The sequence below is a fragment of the Ursus arctos genome, unplaced genomic scaffold (genome assembly GCF_023065955.2).
Source record: "Ursus arctos isolate Adak ecotype North America unplaced genomic scaffold, UrsArc2.0 scaffold_17, whole genome shotgun sequence".
Taxonomy (NCBI): Eukaryota; Metazoa; Chordata; class Mammalia; order Carnivora; family Ursidae; genus Ursus; species Ursus arctos.
The window spans coordinates 7,380,744-7,404,748 of NW_026622841.1; the positions used below are offsets into that span (position 1 = coordinate 7,380,744).

At 44.1% G+C, this 24,005-nt stretch overlaps 1 protein-coding gene across 1 annotated transcript in view; it reads right to left on the reverse strand.

Moving 5' to 3' along the window:
• Positions 1-2,360: 2,360 nt before the first annotated feature.
• Positions 2,361-24,005, reverse strand: part of SOCS6 (suppressor of cytokine signaling 6) — a 122,047-nt gene continuing 100,402 nt past the window's right edge. The window contains exon 6 of the transcript XR_008959766.1: positions 2,361-5,416. The gene's annotated coding sequence lies outside the window, so the exon portion shown is untranslated. The remainder of the gene's footprint in view (positions 5,417-24,005) is intronic.

The following is a 24,005-nucleotide window of genomic DNA, read 5'->3' on the forward strand; positions in this document are numbered from 1 at the left end:
AGGGAGCCTGGACCCCCCACCACCCACCAGCCAGCCTCCAATTACACTGCACGTCATTTCAGCTCAAAGTGCTGTCTTTTACCATTACATTCTCAAGGGCTAAGTAAAAAAACAAAAGCAAACAAACAAAACCCCTTACTCCTGAAGGTTTAAAATGCAAATCAAGCTCTGAAATTCTGAGTCAGGCTTTCTTGTGCTCAGAATTAATTCCACTATTTTTAACTTTTCAGAAGTGAAGTTACTGAAAAAAGGATACTGAAACCTGAAGACTAAAAGTTATGAGCAGTTTTATTATTTAGCTTTAAAAGCTTTCCCATGAGTGACAATACAAAAAGGAAGCCTCTCGCACAGGGCTGAGCTGTTGTCTTTTTCATAAAAGCACTTATTTGATTGATAAGATCTGTGATACCTTGAGGTTCAATTATTTCTCAAGAATTGTTTTCAAAATGAATCACGAAAGTGCTTTCCTTCAACCTTGTTAGCCTAACCCGTTATCCCCAAATCAACTGCAATTTAGGGATTTTAGATCCTTTTTTTTCCCTGTTGCTCTGAATTTAATGGGCAAAGCATGAATAATGATAAAGTAGGATGGGGGTTAGGGCCTAGTACACAGTAGAAGCTTTACTAATTATTAGTTCCTCCCCCAGCGCTTCCTCCCCCAATTGGCTTCCTTTCGTGTTTGGGGGATACGGTCCCCTTTGCTTACACACAACGATGGCTCTATCCACAGCTGTCAACTAACTTTCCACATGCTGTGACCTTGAATTCTAGGGCAAGCTCTCCCATCCAAGGAGGTCTCACCGTACTGACACCTGCCATTCCGTCCTGAGCACTTTCTTCTCTGTGCTGCACTGTGAGAGCCACGGAGGGGCCGCAGGTAATGTGTAAAGCATGGTCCTCAAGTGCCAACAGCAGGAATAAAACTAAACCTTGTGAAATGCTGAGCTACAAGTCTGGAGGGTATGTCCTCAGATACAGAATTGCATGAGACAGAGTGATTGGCAGGAGGCAAGGCATGAAAAGAATGTGGATTGTGTAGACAACCCCCCGCTGAATAGTGTCCCCCAAAAAGATATGTTCTGTCCTAACCCTGGGTACCTGTAAATGTAAACTTATTTGGAAAAAGTGTCTTTACAGGTATTATTAATCACGTATCCTGAGAGGAGGTCATCCTGGATTTCGTGTTGGCTCTATGTCCACTGACTGGTGTCCTTACAAGAGAAAGGAACAGAAAGGGAGATTTGTCACAGACACAGAGAAGAGAAGGCCATGTGTACATCAGGCAGATATTAGAGTGGTGCAACTACAAGCCAAGGAACACCAAGCATGGCTGGCAACTACCAGAAACTAAACGAGAGAGAGGGAAACAGACTCTCCTTCGGTCTCCAGAAACAGTCACGCCTGCCAATACCTCAATTTCAAACCCGTAGCCACCAACACCGTGAGATACGTAAATCTGTGTGAAGCCAGCCAGGGTGCAAAAATTTCTTACAGCAGCCCAAGAAACTAATAAAACGACATGGGTTCAAATCAATTCCCCACCAGCTCTGTAGCCTAAAACACCAAACATCACTATCTTCATCTAAAGTAGGGTTCATAATATGTAACTTACAGAGAAATCAAAAATCAATTGAGACTGCCTATTATCCACTCTCCAAACTATGCGACCGTGGGTATGAGACTCAACACGTTGTATCTCAGCTTTCTCATCCATAAAATGGGGATGAAAATAGTAAATAGCTGGTAAGGCTGGAGTGAGAATTGAGGGGGACAGTACACAGAAATTGAGGGTGCAGAGAGCCCTGCCCTCACAGACAAAGCCCTCAGCAAATGGGAGCCGCAGGAATGGAGTAGGAGAAAGACCAGTAATGTTTGGAATAACCAGAAAATTCTAACTGGAGAATAAACGTGAGGTGGGCCTTGAAACAATGGTCCCATTTGGAGGGGTCACAGAGGAGAGGGCATCTCCGCTAGCTCCCAGGTGGGGTCAGCTCAGGAATAGAAGCAAAGAGAGAATGGAGTTGAAGGAATGTGTGCCAGAGGTCTTGAGAACCAGCGGAATGGGACCAGACTGGGGACTTGGACAGCGAGACTGAAGTTAAAATACACTAGAAATCCCATGGACAGTTTACATATGATACATGGTGATGCAAGAAGACACTGCAGTCTTTGACTAAGGACATAACACCCCCAGAGTGTCTAGGAGAGATGAGTCCAGTGGGAAAGAGCCGAGCAGAGCTCCTCACACCTGCTGCAGGGAAGGGCTCTGTTCTTCCAGTCCGAGCAGCACCGTGGTCAAAGACGGCAGCATACAACAAAAATAGACTTCCAGAACATGCAATGAAAAAAGACAATGACTACCCAAGACCCACTTTTTTTATTATTAGATTGAAACATACATGGAAGTACTCTGTCAAACTGTTGTAAACATTTTTAAACTCTTAGCGCCTGCCTGCCTTTGATCACAGACCCACAAGGGCCAGCTGGTCCTCACACAACCCTGGCGCAGGGCTTCCGAGGATGGAGAGCAAAAGAGGCGAACAGAGAACAGCCCGGTGGATAGAGGGGAGGGGGAGGCATGAAGGGGTTCAGGGGCTCCAAATCTGCAGCTGTAAAGTAAATAACTCATGGGAGGTTGTGAGCAGCATGGTGACTAGAGTTAATAACCCTGTGCTGTATATTTGAAAATTGCTGAGAGAATGGATCTTGAAAGTTCTCATCACAGGAACAGAACAGTTCTGTAACTATGGATGGCGAGGATATTAATTAGACTTATCGTGGCGATCATTTTGCAGGATATACAAATATCCAATCGTTATGTGGTACACCCAAAACTAATATAATGTTGTACGGAAACCATACTTAATTTTTCTTAAAGCAGGAAAATCAGAGAAGATGCCCAGAGAGCTGCTGTCATCTTTAGGGAAGCTGAAGACAAAGGTGGTGAAAATGGAAATAAGAAAGAGAATCAGGCACAGATACTTTGAAAAGGAAATTGATGTAGTGAGAACAATGAGCTATAAAGAAATGAGGAGCAGCTGACTCCAGGGCCTTCCTGAGATAAGTAAACGGACTCATTTGTAGAAAGGGAAGGAACAGGAGAAAAGTGAAGTAAAGGTTGGAGGTAACCACAAACTCAGCGTGACCGCCCCCCATTAGAGGCTCTGCCCCATTGCAAAGGAGGCTCCCCCGAGGTGACAGCGAACAACAGGGCCCTTTCTTAAATGTCGCCTCGGTGAGCGAGAATTATAGATTGGCTATATCAACACTGTTAAGTTAAAATAAATTGTATGGACTGAAAAACAAACATTGCCATGACAGAGAAATTATTAGGAGGAAAACAGTAAAAAGAAAAAAAAAATTTTTTTCTAAGATTCTCCTGGCCACAGGGGGTCAGTGTTGCTTCGAAGCAAAATGACCCTAAGTCCCTTAGGGGGTATAAAGGTCTTAAAGAAATTATTACATTTTCTTAAAAAAAAAATAGTTTTGATACATCTGATTTTTAGACTTAACTGAATGACAGATGGTTACAGCATGTTACAAGATTTCGACTTGTTAAAAAAAATAAGCTTGTTAAAAATATATATTTCCTGCAAAAATGAACTTGGATTCTCACCATTCAAAAGCAATAAGAGAAATTAAGAGAGGAGAGAAATATATATATGTAAAAAAAATGCATCCTCTTTGATATATATACATGTTCAATATGAGTGTGCAATTTAACTCAGAGCTCAGTGCCAAGGAAAAATAAAATCGTGTCTTTACTCTCTGACTGAAGAGGTCAGACACATGCTCATGTACATATTTAAATGGAGATTTTAAAAATATAATAATCCTCGTAAATTAGCAAGGTAAAAGATGCAAATAATCAGCCAATTAAGCCAACCTTTATGAGGATTTTTAAAAAGTAGTAGTATATAGACTATTTCTCTGCTTCTCCTGCCAGTCATTACCATATTTACCACTTGGTAAAGATACAAAGAGAAAAAATAAAAGCTCTATGGACCCTACATACAAGAAAAAAAGAAAAGAATATTTAGTATATATGTGCACTGGAATATTACTCAGAAATAAAAAAAGAATGAAATCTTGCCATTTGTAATGACATAGATGGACGTAGAGGGTATAAAGCTAAGCAAGACAAGTCAGTCCCAGAAAGACAAATACCATATGATTTCACTCACATGTGGAATTTAAGAAACAGATGAGCAAAGGTTAAAAAATACAGGCAAATATAGAGCAGATTCTCAACTCTCGAGAACACACTGGTGGTCACCAGCGGGGTGGGGGGCAGGGATGGGTGAATCAGGTGATGGGGATGGAGAAGGGCACTTGCTGTGATGAGCACAGGTGACGTATGGAAGTGTTGAGTCACTATATTGTACACCTGAAACTCATGTTACACTGTTAACTGGAATTTCAGTAAAAATGCACAAAAAGAAAAATAAAATAAAAGCTCTATTGTACACAGTGGAGGCAGAGTTGAGTTTTGGCCAAATCGTCATTCGAAGAGTGGATTTGAGGGGGCACAGGTGTGGTCGAGGGAAGGAGAGCTAGATCAACTTTAACAGAGGGCAAAAATCACAACTAACCTGTTGAGAAAATCCCGTAGAACGACGGGGGCCAGTTTTGGATGTGTTGTGTCGTTTTGATCCGTCCATGTTGCCCCCATTCCACTCTTACCTGACACATCTGATATTCACTCGTGCAGTGCTCTGGACAGAGAAATGGACAGAAACAGAGGATCCCAGCTCTTAGGGAGCTGTGTTAAATGAGGAACCAGATCCAGGAAAATACCATCACATATCGTGATAAAGGCTCTGAAAGAGGAGAGCAGAGTGACCAGCAAGTGCTTCCAGAGGAGGTAAAGTTCCAGTGGAGATCCGAGGACCGAGGACCGTCCTGACCACAAGCTGTGCGTCGTCGGTATTTCGGTCACAGATGGTATACGGTGAGTGCAAAGGAAAGAAGATCATCCTGGGTCTGAAGAAGGTCAGATGTTATCCCAACTGCAGCAGGAAACCGAAGAATGGAGGGAATCCTGATCCAATTTGCATTTATTTTTTTATGATAATATTTTTTTATTATATTATGTTAGTCACCATACAGTACATCCCTGGTTTTTTATGTAAAGTTCGATGATTCATTAGTTGCGTATAACACCCAGTGCACCATGCAATACGTGCCCTCCTTACTACCCATCACCGGTCTATCCCATTCCCCCACCCCCCTCCCCTCTGAGGCCCTCAGTTTGTTTCCCAGAGTCCATAGTCTCTCATGCTTCATTCAGTTTGCATTTAAAGGGGAAAATTATTTTGGCTGCTGTGGACAGGAGTGGGGTGGGGGCTCAGCAAGAATGGAAGTAGAGAGATCCACATGTGGTCAGGAAGTGGTACGGTGCTCCAGAAAGGTGACCCTGAGAAGATGGAGAAGTAAACAGATACAAGACATTTAGCGGTAGAATCAGGAGGCTCAGACAGGGAGCCAGGGAGGCAACACTTAGGTTTACCATGTGTATATGTGCATGTGGTGCATGTGTGTGTGTGCACTTATGCCTCTACTGCTGAAACTCGACTGTATTGTTTCTACACCAAAACACTAATCTTTCCCCTTAAAAGCAGAATTACTTAATTTGTCCTGGGTGACACAGAGAAGTGCCAAGTAATATATCATTGGTTGTGTTGATTTATGTACATAAAATAACACCAATTGAGTGTCATGACTTTACTGATAATGGAAGAAAAACTATATTTGGCCAAATGCTTTTTTTTAATGTTTTTTTATTACATTATGTTAGTCACCATACAGTACATCCCTGGTTTCTGATGCAAGGTTCGATGATTCATTAGTTGCGTATAACACCCAGTGCACCATGCAATATGTGCCCTCCTTACTACCCATCACCAGTCTATCCCATTCCCCCACTATGGACTCTGAGAAACAAACTGAGGGCTTCAGAGGGGAGGGGGGTGGTGGGCAAATGCTTTTAAAATTTAATAAAGAAAAGATTAAATGATTATTCCCTTGCAATTCTGATTGTATGTCCACTGTTCAAAGTCTCCGTTGATTTTTCCCTTGGGAATATTCACAGGAAATGAACAAATTTAATCCAAAAATATTCACCTCCAAATCTATAAATTATGGTCCAATTTCATTTCCATGAATCTAGGGGGGCATTTTCAACAACATGCAAACCCTGTGATAAGAGTATCTGCCTCAACCAGGCAACTCACAGGAGGAATAATGGATCTGCGGATATTTCTAACTCTTATTAAAAATGAAAGGACTAAAAGACTCTAAATAGGCAGACCTGCAATCCTCAGTTAGTTCTAGACTTTCTGATGAACATGGGCAAGCTGGTTTCCATCTGGCAGAACCGGATTATCAACTCTTGTGGGCAGAATCTTAAGTGAATTGATTTCAAAAGGTGTTAGGTGCCAGGTGGAGATTACAGGAGACTACAGGTGTGGGGGTTTGGGGAATACTTGTAAATTATAGAACACAATGATTAAAAGGCAGTTAACTATAATGGCTATAGCTTTCCCATAAAAGAGTTTGACACAAACAGGTGGTTAATCAGTGGGCAAGCTCTACTAAAAACCAGAAGAATGCCTAGAACCACACCACCTTTGAGCGTGGCACACGTGGTATTTATCTGGATCTGTCCCCATAAGACTGTCCCTGTGCCTGTACCTTGCATAAAGCTTTATCTTATCCCCATGATGTCTCTATTCTAAGGAACAGCCCAAGTTTTTTTGACTCCTCTCATTGGTGATTGTTATAGGAACAAATCAGGATAATGGTTGTAAATGGCTTCGAAAAATGCAAAAGTGCAAAGCAAATGCAAGACAGTGTTATAATTACTTAGGATTTTCTTCTCTGATTCACCTGTTACATTATTATAATGATAGACTTGAAGGAAAGCACAAATATACGATTATAATAATAAATGTCATATTATGTAATAGTATTACATTGTTTACTGTTAGTCCTCAACAAAGAAATAAATGATAAAATCTCCTTAGAAGATTTTTTTAAACTATTGCTATTTTGATTTCACCCCAGATCCTGAAATCTGGCTTTCGAAGGATGGGACCATGGCATATGTATTTTCACCACTCTCTAGGTGATTTTCATGTACGCCCCAGCTTCAGAATCCCTGCCTCGCTTGGATGAATATAGGTAAGAGTACAATTGTAGTGGTCAAATAAATATAATTCATTTGAATGTACATAGTTAAATTGAGATTTTAAAAATTCAACAACCCCTATAAATTAGCAAAGTAAAAAACACAAATAATCTGCCAATTAATTCACACCTTTATGTACATTACCAAAAAATGCAGTAATACAGAGACCATTTCTCCGCTTCTCCCACCACTCATTACTGCAGAATCTCTGTCCCCCTGAAAACTGGAAATCTCCCAAAGGCATCTGTCTCACAGATAATCAAGGACATACCCCTGAGCTGTCCTCTCTGGCTCTTCTCCAGACTCAGGTGCTATATAAAGGCTCTTCGCTGCCAAGGGTGCCCCCTCCAGTGAGACCAGCTGGGCTCCCAGAAGGCCAGCGCCCCGAGAGCTGGCTCCTCCACTGAGCCCGTCGTGCACGGCCGACATCTCAGGGTGCCCGCCCCCTCGGTGCACATGCTCTGTGATATGCGGTGCTATCCAGTAATGTGGGGAGCACGTGTGCGTGCGCGCGCACACGCACATGCACACCTACCCACACACATGCTCCACACACGCATGCACACCTACACCCACACACCCCGCACACACACAACACGCACACCTACACCCACACCCATCCCTCTAGGTCACGCTTCTGAGATGGTTCCTCAGAATTGCTTCCTTTTGCTTCCAGTGTCGCTCCCAGATTTGTAAAATTAGTGGTTTCTGTGTTTAGTCCCCAGACGTGAAGCCCTCCCCTGGAAGGTAGATGTGCGGAAGAGGCGAGTGAGCATCTGAGAGTAACAGGTGAGGTCTGAGCTGGAGGCTGAGTGACAGCCAGGGGCTCAAGTCAAAATCCTTTCCCTGTGAATCTACAATCTGGGGCGTTTCTGTCACACCAAGTTTGGCCCAACTCTCTTCTCCCTTATTTTCTGGAGCTGCTCATTAGAAAGGGTTTCTCTGAGGGGCCTGGCAGGAACGCTTGACTTCTAGCTTGACCGTGACTTAGGTTCAGGCTGGGGGCTGTCCATGTTATTCCCTGAGTCCTTGGTCTGCTGTGGGAGAAAAGTCGGACAGGCTGGTAATATCACAAGGAAAATCATGGAAAAGCCAGTTTTACTGAGGAGTAGAACACATTTCGCAAGAGCTGTTCCAGTGTTTATCTTCTATTTTCCATGAAATTGTGATCAGTCTGCCGCGTTATTCCTTACCCTCCTACCCTCCTTCCTCCATCCAAGAACAGCTCTGTTACAGAGTCGAAAAATCCTGACCACTGCTCTGGAAAATGACCCAGCTCTGCGCTGGTCCATTAAGCAAGCACGTCATTAAAGCCTTCTTTGTCAAAGCTGGTCTTTCCCAAGGTGACTGTGTCTCCTGACTCTGTGAATGCACCCACGTCAGACATCGCCGGTCCGGCAAAGCCTCGGTGCATATCCCTGATTGATGAAGAACAAACTCACCGGCATCCATTGATGTGGACTACGGGAGGGCAGGGCTCCCAGTCCAGATAAGCATCAGAAATGCCTGCTCCCTTGCAGATCCGTCTCCGTAGTTCTGAATCAGGCCTACCCGGTGACATTATTAGCATCATTTACCAGGCTGTGAAATTCATCCAAGCCTACATTTTCATTTAGAGAGAGGAGAGACAGAACTGTAGTTTGGTCTGGTAACTCCCTCATCTCGCTTTAAGTCAGGAGGTTGCAAACATATAATCTCGAACAGCTTTTTTTTTTTTTTAAATATTTTATTTATTTATTTGAGACAGAGAGAGAGCACAAGCAGGGGGAGCGGCAGACAGAGGGAGAGGGAGAAGCAGGCTTCCCACTGAGTGGAGAGCCTGACACGGGGGTGGATCCCAGGACCCTGGGATCATGACCTGAGCCGAAGGCAGACGTTTATCCGACTGAGCCTCCCAGGTGCCACTCAAACAGCTTAAAAAAAAAAAATCTTTCTTTTGAAATAATTTCAACTTACAGAAAAGTTGCAATAGTACAAAGAATACCCATATAGCCTTCAAGTGGATTCCCAAATGTCGATATTTTATCACATTTGCCCTATCATTCTGTCTTAATATGTATAGTACATTTTTTTTGAACTTTGGAAAGTAAGTTGCAGACGTAATGACCCCCTACTCCTAACTACTTCAGTCTTACTAACCACACTACAATTAGCAAAAGCAGGGAAAGAGCATTGATAGAGTATTATTATCTATCCTAGAGATCTTGCAATAGTTTTGCCAATTGTCACACCAATGTCAGCAATGTAGCAAAAGAAAAGGAAACAGAGTTTTAAGGCTTTGGGGGTAGGGCCCCAAAGGCGCTGAGATTCTTTCCAGTGACAGGGTAGCATAAGAACTGTTAGGACTCAGTACACCATAGTCCTGATTGAAAACTTCTCTTCTCTTGGTATTTAGGCCTTGACACCTGCTGAATCAACATTATTATTTTTTTCTTTTTTAAAGAGAGTGTGTAGGGTGGGGGAGGGGCAGAGGGAGACGGAGAGACTCTTAAGCAGGCTCCACGCCCAGTGCAGAGCCTGATCTGACAACCCTGAGATCATGACCTGAGCTGACATCATGAGTCAGACGCTTAACCGACTGAGCCACCCAGGCACCCTTGAATCAGCATTCTTAATTGCAGAGTGAGAAATGGACACAGAGAACGTTGATTATGTGCCTTTTATTTCTTCTCTGTTTCTCTTTTGACCAACTTAATTGATCTCAACAACACCTTACTGATGTCTGATACACGCAAGGCACTATCTCTGGTTTAGGGAAATACAAGGTTAAACAAAATGCAGTCTCAACACCCCTGTGAATCAAAATGTTATTAAATAGCAGCCAAATTAAAATAGTGATAAAAAGGAGAGACGTGATAGATTATTAAGTCCCTACTGTTTGGTGGATGCCATATCAAATGATTTATATACATACCTCATTTAATTTTGACACACATGGTGAGATTGGCATTATCCTTCCTGTTTCATAGATGAGGAAATTAAGGCTCCTAAAATAAAGAAATCTGCCCAGCATCTCCGCCAGTGAGACCGAGAGCCGTAACCTGAACCTGTCTCCACAGCCTATGTGCCACTCCAGGAAAGTGAAAGGTGGGGAGAGATCAGAGGTGATAGCGTGGAGCAACGGGGAGGAGAGAGAGAGGGGAGGAGAGAACAAGTGAGTGGCGGGCAGGAAGTCTTCCATGGGAGCACAGACTGAAGAACGGATAGGACTTCCAGAGCAAAGATAAAAGCACAATCCAGGGGCGCCTGGCTGGCTCAGTCAGTAGAGCATGTGACTCTTGATCTTGGGGTTGTGGGTTCAAGCCCCATGTTAGGTGTGGAGATTACTTAAAAATAAAATTTTACAACAACAAATGAAAACACAATCTAGACAGAAGGGAAAGCCAGTGGCAGTAGTGTCCTACACTTTGACTCAGCAAAATAGCCAAATTAGGCTCCCATGACAGAACGGAGGAGAGAGCATCTCAAAAGTTTGAGTCTGCCCAAGGGGCTCTGCAGCAACATGCGGGAGCAAGAACAGAAAATTGAGACCATTAGGCAGCAACCAGCTTCTCCCCTGGACACAGTGGTTGGTAAGCTTTCTTTTCTCCATGAAGTGCTTTCTGATTTCTTGTTTTTTATAAGGAAGACTCACCCATTTAAGAGAAAGAGTATCCAATAGTACTGGGAGGACTTTTTAAAATTCAATATTTCTTCAGGGTCTGTTAAGTGTAGACAAAAGCAAAGAGTCAGGACTCGCCGGCTTCCTGCTCTTTGGTCAAACGACAGACGGCACAGTTCCCAGGGAGGCCCTCTGGGTGGGTTGACATCTTCATTTCACTTCCCTCCCTCCAAGGTCACAAGCACTGTCTACCATTTTTTCTGGGTAGGGTGCTCACTTACTAAGTTGATAAAATTATGAATGAGTGACTAGTGGATATTTTTAAGTCATGTGCTATCGTATACAGGGAGCACGAGAACCCCAGTTTAGTAGGTGCCCCAAATCATTCTTGCTGTAAGCTCTCCTTGCAGAGAGTTGTAGGGTTACTTATATGGTTCAATTATAAAAATAACATAATCATTAAAAAATAATAAAAATAATCTTTCAGAATAATCATGATTGACAGTACAGGCTTTAGAATCAGAAGACTTGAATTTGGTTTAATCTGCTTCTCCAGTAATCAACTGTGTGACATTGAACAAATTACTTCCATAGGCCTCAGTTGAAAATGTTGGAATAATAATGGCACCTACCATGAATATAGCTCTTAAAACTAATAAATAATCAGGGACGCCCAGGTGACTCCATCAGTTAAGCGTCTGCCTTCAGCTCAGGTTATGATCCAGGAGTCCCAGGTTCGATCCCCACATCAGACTCTGTGCTCAGCAGGGAGCCTGCTTCTCCCTTTGTCCCTTACCCTGCTCATGCTCTTTCTCTCTCTCTCACTCTCTCAAATAAATAAATAAAATCTTTTTAAAAGAGCAATAAATAATCGTTCAATATATCTGAGCTGATATTAATATTAGACCCTCAACATCAAACACTAGTATTGTTCTTATGCATGTTTATTGCTCTTATTGGCCTTCCAGACAAAACCATGGTCCCTATGCTGTGGCCTGCACTGCATGGAAATTATATGGGCAGGTGTAACCAAAATAAAGAGAATCTTGTGATGTTTCTTTTTATAAATTTGTAATTAGAGGTACATGGCCTTTTCTGTTCTGCCTTTTCATGGAACAAAGGATAATCATTGTTTTCAATGCTCCTACAAATTTGTTATGATCACCGCTGTCATGTGGCTATGCAATATTTTAACAAGCAGACTCTGTGCTCAGAACATAAGAATTCAATAAACATTGAAAGACTGAATTGGAACATTATCAAAATATGGAACTACACTTCAAATAGTAAAAAGTATTTCCCTGTAATGTACTGGAAAATCTGAAGTGATTACCCTTCAGTGAAAGATATTTATTTGGGTTTCTACATGACCATCAATGACCAGTTGTCTATAATTTGGGAAAAATATTATCCTTCAAGAAAGAAGATTCCCCAAACCACCACCTCTATCTTAAAATGAATAAGCAGAAGCTTCTCTGTAAAGGATTCATACTGCAAATTTACAACAGAGCTTGCAGCAGCATGAACTAAATGGTCTCTACAACATTTTTAAAGAACACTTTTTTCTCATTACAAAGTAATACATTTATACTGCAGAAAATACAGATAATAAAATAGACAAAATAATATATCAAATGTAATATTACCACATCCTGGATAGAACCACAGTTAATTTAGCTATTTTGTGTAATATCTCAGTCTCTTCTGCCGTGTGTGTGTGTGTGTGTGTGTCTGTGTCTGTGTCTGTGTCTGTGTTATGTGTGTGTGTTTAAGATTTAATTTATTTGACAGAGAAGGAGAGCACAAACAGGGGGAGCGGAAGCAGGAGAAACGGCCTGATGCAGGGCTCAATCCCAGGACCCTGAGATCATGATCTGAGCCGAAGGTAGATGCTTAACCGACTGAGCCACCCAGGCATCCCCTGTGTGTGTGTTATTAAGTCATCCTTCAGTGCACATGTTACAAAACTAGACATTTTTCACTCAACAATGTCGTATTAATGTCCTATTGTTACCATAACAAATTACCATCCGCTTGATGACACAACACAAGTGTATTATGCTAACAGTTGTAGAGGCCAAAAGTCAGAAGTGGATCTTACTGGCCTGAAACCAAGGTGTCAGCAGACCGTGTTGCTTTCTGGAGGCTGTAGGAGAGAATCCTTCTTCTCGCCTTTTCCAGCTTCCGTAAACGGCTGCAGTCCTCAGCTTGCGGCCCCGTCCATCTTCGCAGCCAGCACCAGTCCACGGAGCCCTTCTCACCCTGCATCACCGTGACCTGGACTCTCCCGCCTCCCTCTTTCACTTATAAGGACCCTTGTGATTACATGGGGTCCAGGATAATCTTCCCAACTCCTGTTCAACTAATTAGCAACCTTAGTTCTATCTGAAACCTTACTTCCCCTTTACCATGCAGAAGGACAGACACACAGCTTCCAGAAACAGACAGGGACGCCTTTCTGGGGAAACGTTATTCTGCCCACCACAAATACATTCTGAGTATCCTTATCCTCCTTAACTATTCTTCTATCTACACTCTCATTTGTAATCTCTACAGTGCCTTTTATTGTATGGATATACCATAAACCATTATACCATTTTCCTACTATGAAGATATATAAGTCCCTGTCATTTGCAGTTCCTGGGCAATAAAAAGAAGACATGATAGATTTAAAGAATACTGCTACATATATTAATATTTCTGAGAAGGCAGTGGATGAGTTTCTTATCAGTTTATACTGCCACCACACAGGTGTGAGCTGCTATTTCCTGATGCCCTCACAGACACTGACCATTATCTTTCCTTTTCAATCTCTGCCAAATGGAAAATTACTTTCCACTTTTATTTGCTTTTTTTTAAATTCTATTGAGACTGAATATTTTTTCAGACTTATGGTGGCCACCCAAGGTTCTTCATTCGTACAGTGCATGTCAGTCATTAGTGAATACTCTTAAGCATGTAATCACGTCAGCAGCCTTGACAATGAGACTTTGTGGGAGGTATCTTCACTCTTACTGAACCCCTTCCACTCATGATATTATTAAATGCCCACATTGCTCCTGCATTGCTTCATCCTAAGAAAGCTCCACTTGTACTCTCTGGGTATGACACAATTTCCATGCCCTCAGTCACTGATGGAGTGAATCATTTAATACCAAGTGACAAGATGGCAGTCGCTCTGCCTGGGCTCCATGCCAATCAACGTTGAATGCAAGCCCGCTCAAGATGACTCTTCCTCCTTTTTCAAGTGAACCTTGCCTCCTTAGATCTTTCACTAGTGTGTTACCGGGTAACCCTCCCTGACACAATGAACCATTAGGACTGTATTTCTAAACTGATAAGAGAATTCCTGCTGCCTGATGTCTAGATTTGCTGGAATTCTCATTCAGCATATTATAGCCAACCCGGATTTTAGAAGCTGTTCTTATGTTTATATTAATCATTATTATTTAGTACCCTTTGTCTATGGTTCATACATGCATTCCAGAAAAATAAACAATCCCTATGCAGTGAGCTACACTGCACAAGTATGACCAGCCCAGTGTAACTGACACAAAGAGAGGATCTTCAAGATGCTTCATTAGTTAATTTAGGCATGGCTAATACATTCATGTCATTTTTCTAGATTTTATATTCTCATATCTCTTTCTCTTCACATTTATTCATCCAAAATTGGAGGGTGGGAGGAGATACAGAAATTAAAAACAAAACAACAAAAAAACTCCCACAGTGAGTCTTCTCATATGAAACACATCCCAGTGTTAAAACAAATGAAAGAATATTGTGCAATTTCCAGGAAAATGTCAATAATGCCTGGCTCAATTTGAACAAATACCAAAAGGCTCAGAAATGCTTTCATCCCAACTAGAGGCAAATATTCCACTGAAAGTCAGGGGAGGGAGAAAATCAGGCTGCAGCCAGGGATCGGGGACAGTCTGGGTCCCCCAACCCGCCCCATCACCAATTTGTCCTGAGTTTGTGATGAATCCTGTTTCTCTGGTTTTAGGGGTTCTGTTTCAGAAGCACCCTGCATTTTGACCATTCCTATATGCCGATGTCCAACAATGAAGCAAGCACAGCATGCCCCCATTTGGTGTTTGTGGAGGGTATGCTATCAACATTCGAATGTCTTCTAACACCGATTTTCTGGATTTCCCTGAAAGAACCTATCTTGATAGGCCAGATGTGAACTCCAGCCAGGGACCCGAGGTGCACTGCAGGCTGTGGAGCTCAGGGGTGGGGGCCCCCTGGCTGCCGCTGGGTTGCAATGTGACCATGCCCCTGCCCTTCCACTTCCCTCTCTTAAAATCAGAGAATGGTGCTGACTTCCTCATAGTGTTTCCGGAATTAAATAAGTGAATACATATTGAGTATTTCATCCGTCAGTTAAAAAAATAAGAAAAAAAAAAAAGCAGCAGTGAAAATCAGCAGCTTCTCTTACAATTCAGGAACTAACCAGCCTCAAGCAAGAGAGTTCCACTTTGGCTTTCAGACATCACCCACAGACAAGACACCTCAGGAGATCCAAGAATTGACTTACTCAGCCAGCATCTACTGAGCACCTGCCATGTCTGGAACCCTCCTGGAGAAGTGCAGACGGAAGTGGTCACACCTGAGGGCTTCACCATCTCTCAGGTGGTACAGAAATGTAGGTCAGGAGGGGCACCTGTAGCAGAAGGGGACCCACTGCGTAGGCTCCATGTACACAGTCAGCGGCTCTGAGGTGGGAGATCTTCTTCAAGACTTTGTAACGTAAGATAAACTCCTCTTCCATGTGGGACAACAGCCTTTACCAGATGGACAGTTTCTGGAGGTGATCCTTCTTATCACTCAGCACACCACACCCCTCCCCTCTGGTGCCTCCAAACAGCTCAGGGCATTTCTGCAAAGAGTTTCCTCTGGTAACGCAGCAAGCCCTTGCCCTCTGTGTTCACGGCAGCGACAGCCACTTTGTTCCCCAGAAGAAAAGTCACTGCACGCTTCTAAAAGCAGATGAAGAAATGTCACTGCTGGCAAATGAATTTTGTTTTCCTGCCACTGCCAAGAGCACCAGGGGAGAAGAATTTGGGAAAAAATCAGCATTTTTGCTGACCAACCCACCTGGGATTGGGTCTTGGGGACTACGGAGAAGGGAGATTGAGTCTCCTGTTCAGTTAACAGCCAGCTTTATCCAGATCAGGGCAGGTGAGGGCCTAGACGTGTGGAGCACGGCATCATTAGTCCTGGAGCCAACGCTGGAGAAAGCACCCTTTCTCTGTCTCTTAGTATCCTCCTCCATACCCAGATGATAATAAGACATGTATTCACGTCAAAAGGAAGCTACTCAGAAAAACTGGCTTAATGCCTAGACAGGTCTTTGAACAGACTCACTGCTTAGGAGCAGTGTAACCCGTCCTGTTTGGTGAAAGACTTCTCCCTCTGACAGGCCACCCACCTGGCCTGGCAGCAAAGTTGCAGGAAAGCGTCAAAAGCTAGTGCAGCAGACCACCCTGCCAGGGCCGCGAGTCTCCACAACCCCGGGAAGATAACGGCTGGAAAACAAGACTTTGAAAATGGTACGTTTTGCATTAGGTGGGAATTGATAAATGTGCCAGTTAAAAAAATTTTTTTCTGAATGTGACATCAGAGCCTCTCGATGTCTCCTGCAGAAAACCTCTGTCACTCAAGGGAGGGACACGATGACAATACGGACACTACAAGAGGACACGGCGCACGGTGTGCCGCTCGCTCCCACCCGCTCCGTGGCTGCTCTAGTCAGTCCTCCAACTCGCCCGGGCAGGCCAGACCTGCAGTGATTCCCTCTTCCGTAGAAGGTGACCGAGGCTCAGGGTTAACAGGGACTAGAGATACTTATGCCAGGACCCTGAAGAGAGAGGGGCCTGGGCAGGAGGGGATCAGAAGATGACAGAAAAGCCACGTCACGTGCTTTGGGCCAGTGGATGGGAAACTCACTTAAATGATTAAAGCCTCTTATTTATTCTACAGGGATTTCTAAAGAAACTACTTTTTCTTTCCAAGTATTAATGGGAACATAGAAGAGACAACCTGGCAGTTGCTTAATGTTCTTGTGATAGGCAGTCCTTTGATGTGTGAACTTGGTGAGGCTACGGTTCTAGTTACTCAAACAGCCGTCCGGGGCACTGGGTGGCACAGTCGGTTAAGCAGCCGACTGTTGATTTCAGCTCAGATCGTGAGCTCAGGGTCGTGAGATCGAGCCCTGTGTTGGGCTCCAGCTCAGCACAGAGTCTGCTTGGGAGTCTCTCCTCCTGCCCTTCCATCCCTCTCTCTCTCTCTCTCAACCAATAAATAAATTTAAAAAATCTTATACAAACACCTGTCCAGGGATTGCTGTGAAGGTGTTTTGTACACACAAATCAAATCCATAACCAGTTGACTTAATCAGGGTGGTTTTCCCAGGTCATCTGGATGAGCCTGATTCAGTTGGTTGAAAGACCTTAAGAACAAGACTGAGGTTTCCCTGAAAGAGACATTCTGGTTGGGGACAGTGCCTTCAGAATGTTCCACAATTCCCAGCTTGCCCTGGGCATTTCAGATGTGACTAGCTGGCCCCACAATCATAAACCCGATTCCTTGCAATAAACCCCTACGGTCTATCTCCTACTGGTCCTGCTTTCCTTTTTTATTTTTATTTTTTTAAAGATTTTATTTGTTTATTTGACAGAGAGAGCCAGCCAGCGAGAGAGGGAACACAAGTCAGGGGAGTGGAAGAGGAAGAAGCAGGCTCCCAGTGGAGGAGCCCAATGTGGGGCTCGATCCCAGAACGCCGGGATCATGCCCTGAGCCAAAGGCAGACACTTAACGACTGAGCCACCCAGGCACCCCTGGTCCTGCTTTCCTGGTTGAACCCTATTCTGAGTCAGTTCTGAAAACGTTCACCGTATTAGTATATAAGAATGAGTGTTAAGATATTGTGCATATATAAAAGCTAGTATTACAAAGTGCATTTTTAAGTGGTTTTAAAATTTTCCCTGCATTGCTATTTACTGATGAACTTATACTCTCTCTCAGAGGAAGGACTCGGAAAATCACCTTGCTAAGCCAAAGTAAACTTTAACTTAAAATTCCTTTTAAGTGATTCTGAACAAATTCTGAATGAACAGTCTTAATAAAGTTGCAGAATGTCAAAAGAGAGAGACTCCTTCCCTCTGATTTAAAGCACACATTAACATACACACATCTATTAGCGGGTACCTGCATAATCCCCACGGAAATTTCAAACAGCATTAATTAATTAATAGCACAGAATATTCAAATAGCATTAAGGCAACGCCAACAACATCCTGAATACCTTTAGCTTTGTGACCTTGGACAAGTCTCTCAACATCAATGCATCTCCAGTTCCTCATCCATAAAATAGGGATTCGAAGAGTGCCTGCCTCCTGGGACTATCACGATGACACTAAGTGAGTTAGTATTCTGAAGGGCTTAGAAGAGTGCGCAGCTCGTGTTACGCAGCATTTATTTGTGGGTTTGGGAAGCTTGGCAAGGACTTCACAGAGAAGCTGGTGCTAGAAAGACTTCCATCAGGGGAAGAGCACGAGGTACACCCCCGAGTCAGGGGGAAACCGGTTTGAGCAGAGCTTAGAGGCAGGAAAGAGGAAAGCTCGTTATGTTGACCCTAATTAAACCAGCCTGGACGGTTCTTACTAGAAACCCCACGAGAGAAAATGGGTGCCAGACTGTGGTCAAAGCCAAGTCTAGATTCTAAATCTATAATACCATATTTGAGATACCTCTAAAACTATACATTAGGTTTTTCAAAAGAATTTTATGGCTAAACAAGCTCACAAAACTGTTAAATGAAGACTAACAGGCTTCTTTAAAGCAGGATTCCCCTCAATTAGTAGATTAAGGCTCAGTCTACTAATGTGTTGCCAACAGGGCACCGCATGCAGCAGCTCCCGAAATGGGCACCAGGACCCCCTTGCTCCAGAGCACCTCCCCGGAGCGCCAGTCACAGGGGCACCCTCTGCAAACGCCAGCGGCGTGACGCTCTGGCACCTTGGGTCCTGCTGACCAACACGAACTCATTCCCACACAAACCACGCAAACCAGAGTGCACCCCCGCCCCTCCTCTGTGCGGCTCCTACCCCCAGGCTATGTTCCTCTGCCCTAACCATCGAAGGGCCGGTACCACACAACGAGACATAGCCTCTGCACCCCAGAGCCCACCGAAATTATTAAGCCTGCTTACCCGGCCTTGTCTTTCCTGAGAAAACTACCATAAAGGCTGCTGGCCACACTCCGCCGTTGCTCCCACCGGCTCCTGACCCACCCTGCTGCTTCCCGGTGTGGCCCTCCTCTTGAGAACTGTGAGTAACAAATTATCTTTTCAATAGCAATTGCTGATCTGTTGGCCTCACCGTACCCGAATAGTCGTAAGACCTACGTTTTAAAACATCAGTGTTGGGGCACCTAGGTGGCTCAGTCAGTTGAGCGTCTGACCCTTAGTTTTGGCTCAGGTCATGATCTCATGGTTGTGGGATCGAGCCCCGGGTCTGGCTCTGTGCTCAGCACGGAATCTGCTTCGGGTTCTTTCTCCCTCTCCCCCAGCCCCTCCCTGTTCCTGCTTGCACACACACTCTCTCTCTCTCTTTCTCCCTAAAGTGGATAAATAAAATCTCTTTAAAAATTCAAAATAATAAAATAAAACATCAGTGTTGGCAATGAAGGGCTTTTAAAGACTTTTAAGCAGAAGAGTCACATTATTATGTTTTATAAGTATTTGTCATAAGCATTACCTCTACACCTCTGCACCACATTCCAAATCTCCCGAGCATCTCTGGAGCCCTGGGAAGCTCAAAACCAACCTGAACAGTTAATTGAGAGACGCAGAGGGTCTGGAGAGCCCAAACTCCCACCTATCTAGAAGTCCTGATAACTTTAATGCATTTTTGGGGGCACAGAGGATCATGAGGAGAGCTGTCCCTTAACCCAGTCCAGATACCCTGGGAGTGTGTGCAAACCCCAGCAGTCATAGCAAAGGTGATGGACCATCAGCCGGCTGCAACTTCTTCTCTGCGTGTAGATCATGCTAGAGGCTACGGCAATCAAGATTTGTGATTCACCCAAACTTTTCAGTCGGAGGTACACAAAGGGAATTGGAACTGATCCTGTCTCGACACTTTGACCTCATTTTTTTTTTCATCTACAGTATAAAGGGGAGGTTCAATCTGTCATTTTTGTAAAGTACCTTCCAGCTCTGAAATTCTGTGATTCAAAATTATTCTATAGAGCTACTAATTTCAGCAAATTTTATAATCTTAGAAAATTGCTCTAAGTCATAAAAATGATTGATGCAAAATGTTTCCATCTCTACGTACTCTTTTTTCCCTTTACTATGCCTGTTCTCCAAAGTACACTTTTCTTTTGTTAGTTACAATTGCCCTACTTATTGTGAGCCAATTAAAATAAATATTTTACTTTGGAAAAGGAAATGTACTTTTTCCCCTAGACCGGTGCCAACCTTCAATCCACACCTTGTCCCATCACTTAACCAACTGTAAGCTTTATCTGCATTTGGAAAAGGCATAAGGGAATTAATGAGTCATTGCCCCACCAAAGCTCTTTTAGGTTGAGAGGCTGCATCCCCTCCCCACAGGGGTAGCACTTGGCAGCGCTCTGAATGGGAACCGCGATGACCTTGCTTGAAAGTAAGGAAATGAATCATAGGGCTTGACCAAAACTTACTAGTTCTGTCTCCAAATGAAGGAACAATGATAAAACCGATGGTTGCCTGATAAGCAAACTGGAGTAAAGAGTGGAAGACGGAAGTACCCTAGCTTGGTATCTTCTGAAGAAGAACTCTGCAACCCGTAGACGCTGCTTTGCTGGACTGCCTGGCGTTTCTTCTCAGGTGGGATCTCAGATTCCTTGCATGTAAAACGTCAGGTTTGAAACAGGGCATATTGCAAATTAGTATCTTTAAGTCATTATTATCTTTAGTCATTAAATATGGAGTCAGTGCTGAATCCATTGGCCATGCTCTACTTCCAATAAGGAAAACAGATACCCAGGCATTACCGGATTGTAATAAAGCTACCAAAGAAGTATGATCCTTGCTTAAAAAGTACTTGTGCAGGGGCGCCTGGGTGGCGCAGTCGTTAAGCGTCTGCCTTCGGCTCAGGGCGTGATCCCGGCGTTCTGGGATCGAGCCCCATGTCAGGCTCCACTGCTGGGAGCCTGCTTCTTCCTCTCCCGCTCCCCCTGCTTGTGTTCCCTCTCTCGCTGGCTGTCTCTGTCAAATAAATAACTAAATGATCTTTAAAAAAAAAAAAAAAGTATTTGTGCAAAGGAGAAAAAAGGTCCTACAGCTGGGAGCATGAATCTTGCCTAAACAGGCCAAAATTGGAGCATGTGATGGCACAAGTAGAAGAAGAAAGCAAACAGCAAGTGAGAAGACGATGGACACTGAGCTTGCCCAATGGATTATCAGTCACGAGAAAGAAAGGTAAAAGCGGTAATAAAGTAGAAAAGATTTGCTCCATTACTCAGCAGTGTGGAGAAGCAGTATAAATGATAACAGGGACATGAGGAGATGTGGACCATGGATTTCCTATTTTCTGGACACTCCTGCCAGAAAATTGTCTCTGTGGAAGCACCCAACTGTTACAGTTAGCGCAATTAGTCTTATTCTCCTGTAGAAACTGCTAGATGTATTCATTCGATATGTCTTTATTGACCTTCTTCTTATCCATAACTGAACTAATCACCAGGTAGTATCCATAGAGATAAAAAATTTTTGCTTGTAAGAAGTGTGTTCTTAAGGGAGGAAAAGGAGAAATAAAAATCCACTATAATCACAGTGCTGCTGCAGAAGTATAGACTAAAAGAACGAGGGAAAAAAATATTATTACCAAAGACTCTACGCCAAAGACAAGACCGAGGCTCAGCTTTAAAGAATGGGTAAGATTTTGATGGGCAAACAGAAGATGGAACGTAGAGAATACAGGCATTCCTTAAGATGGCTTTCAGAACTATTCCAAATATGATCTCCGTTTCAGTGTCCTGCTCGTCATTATTGAGGTGGCATCTCCAGCGGGCCAGGTCCTGAACCCACTCGGCACATCTGTATGTCCTTCTCAGCCGGCTCCGTGGAGGAGGGGACCTCTTGCCCCTTCAGATAAATGTGTCCCCACTCAGAGTCCAGCATCACTAGCGTCTCTCAGACTTCAGGAAACTCGATGCCATCACATCCAGTGTTTGCTTTATTGGTCAAGGGAAATTAGCTCTTCAATTTCAAGCTTGAGGGTGCTGGGCAGAGCTGTGTTTTAGAAGATCTATGACCCCGTGTGGCACGACCTGAATGAGCAATCACAAAGCGGAAGGACTGAGACCCAGCTTTATGGCCTCAGCTCGGGCAAGCACACTCCATCCCGGGAGGACTTCAGGTAACATGCCTGACCTCTCAGGAGCAGCTCCTGAAATGGATCTCACATATGAATTAACCAATAATCATTTCTAGTGAAATATTAAAATCTGGGAAGGGTTTTGAGTCATTTTGTTTAACTGGAATGGTAATACTTTCATGTCCTCTGAATATTTAAGCTCTTGAATAGTTGTTCCAAAGTATATGAAATAGGGTTTATTTTTTTTCATATTTTATTGATTTATTTGTCAGACAGAGAGAGCACAAGCAGGGGGAGCGGCAGGCAGAGGGAGGGGGAGAAGTAGGCTCCCCACTGAGCAAGGAGCCCCACGTGGAACTCCATCCCAGGAGCCTGGGATCATGACCTGAGCCAAAGGCAGACGCTTAACCAGCTGAACCACCCAGGCATCCCCAAAACAGGTTTTAAAGATATACTCTGTAAACTGTGGCTATATCTGGGGGAGGCATTATGGGGTAGTTCCATTTTTTTTTTATTTTCCACACCTTGAGTTGTTTGAATTTCTTACTGAGTGAATACATTTTTCATACTATACATATATACTTTTTGCATTCAGAAAAAGGAATCTTCACGGGTTGAGAACTTCCTAGTTTGTTGTTCTATGTAAAGCAACCTCTTTTAACGTCTCTAGGTGCATGTGAACTACATGTAGCTTTTGCCTACGCAGGGATGCCACGGGCTAATAAATGCTCATAAAATATTCATGAAATAAAATAATCAAGATGCAAGCAACATTTCTCTCTCGGTACCGGGAACACAGAGAGAGGCCTGCCCCTCAGTGTCTCGTCATTGCTACGCAGCTGAATTCTGGCTAAAATGAACGATGAAAGAGGGAAGGAGAAACAACGGAATGGGAGTCTCAGATATGTGTGCCCTGCGGCTGTCCTTCACGCCCTTGCCCAGCTCAGAGTCCTCTGGAAGGCTGGGCCTCTAATTGCCTACTGGTTATTCTGGGTTTTTTAAACCAGCCACTGGTCCACACCTGCGCCTTCCCGTCTACCTCTGCTGCAGTCCTCAGGCTGCCTTGTCCTTATCACCAGGGCGGTGTTGGGGGCCCGAGGGACCCCGATGGTAAACCAGGATCATAGCCCTGCTTGCTGCCAGGCACAGGGAAGGATGGCCACGTCTAGAGTGCCATGAGCACGATTTCAAATGTCACACTGTCGCCACACCCTGCTCGACGCCCCTCAACACCGCACCCCGCCTCGTGGGGAGCTGCTCCCTAGGCACATGCTCGGCCGGACCAGGCTCCTGAGCCTCATGGCTCTTTTACTCACAACTTGGGCTCAAAACGAAGTGAAACCTGATTAGGAAATGATGTCAAGAGAAAAAGCAATTTGCTTTCTGGTGAGTTCGAGATAAAGAGCCATCGCAGTCCTTCTATGGGAGCAGGAGGGGACACCGGGTCGCGCCACCAGGCGTCTGAGAGCAGGAGAGACACACCAGGTCACGCCATCAGTAGAGCCCAGGTAGTACCCCTGTGGGAAAAATCAGCCACGGGATGCGAGGTGACGGCAAACTGCACTCCCGTCACATCGACACGAGTGCAATCCATGCTGCTCCCGTCCTGCGGCCTCGCCTTGGCACAGTGAAGAGGATCCCAAGTAGAGGACCGGGGAAGACTCACATGGGCGTCAGTGGGCTCTGGAATGTTCCTTGGCTCCCACATCACAAGTCAATCTGCTGCCTCATCCAGGACAAGACCAAGGTGAGTAACTCGAGTCCCCAGTGGGGTTTGGGTATGAAAAAACCGGAAACCACCCTAAGTGCCTGGAGGTCTTGAGAAAGAGGTGTAGTTAATTCTTGA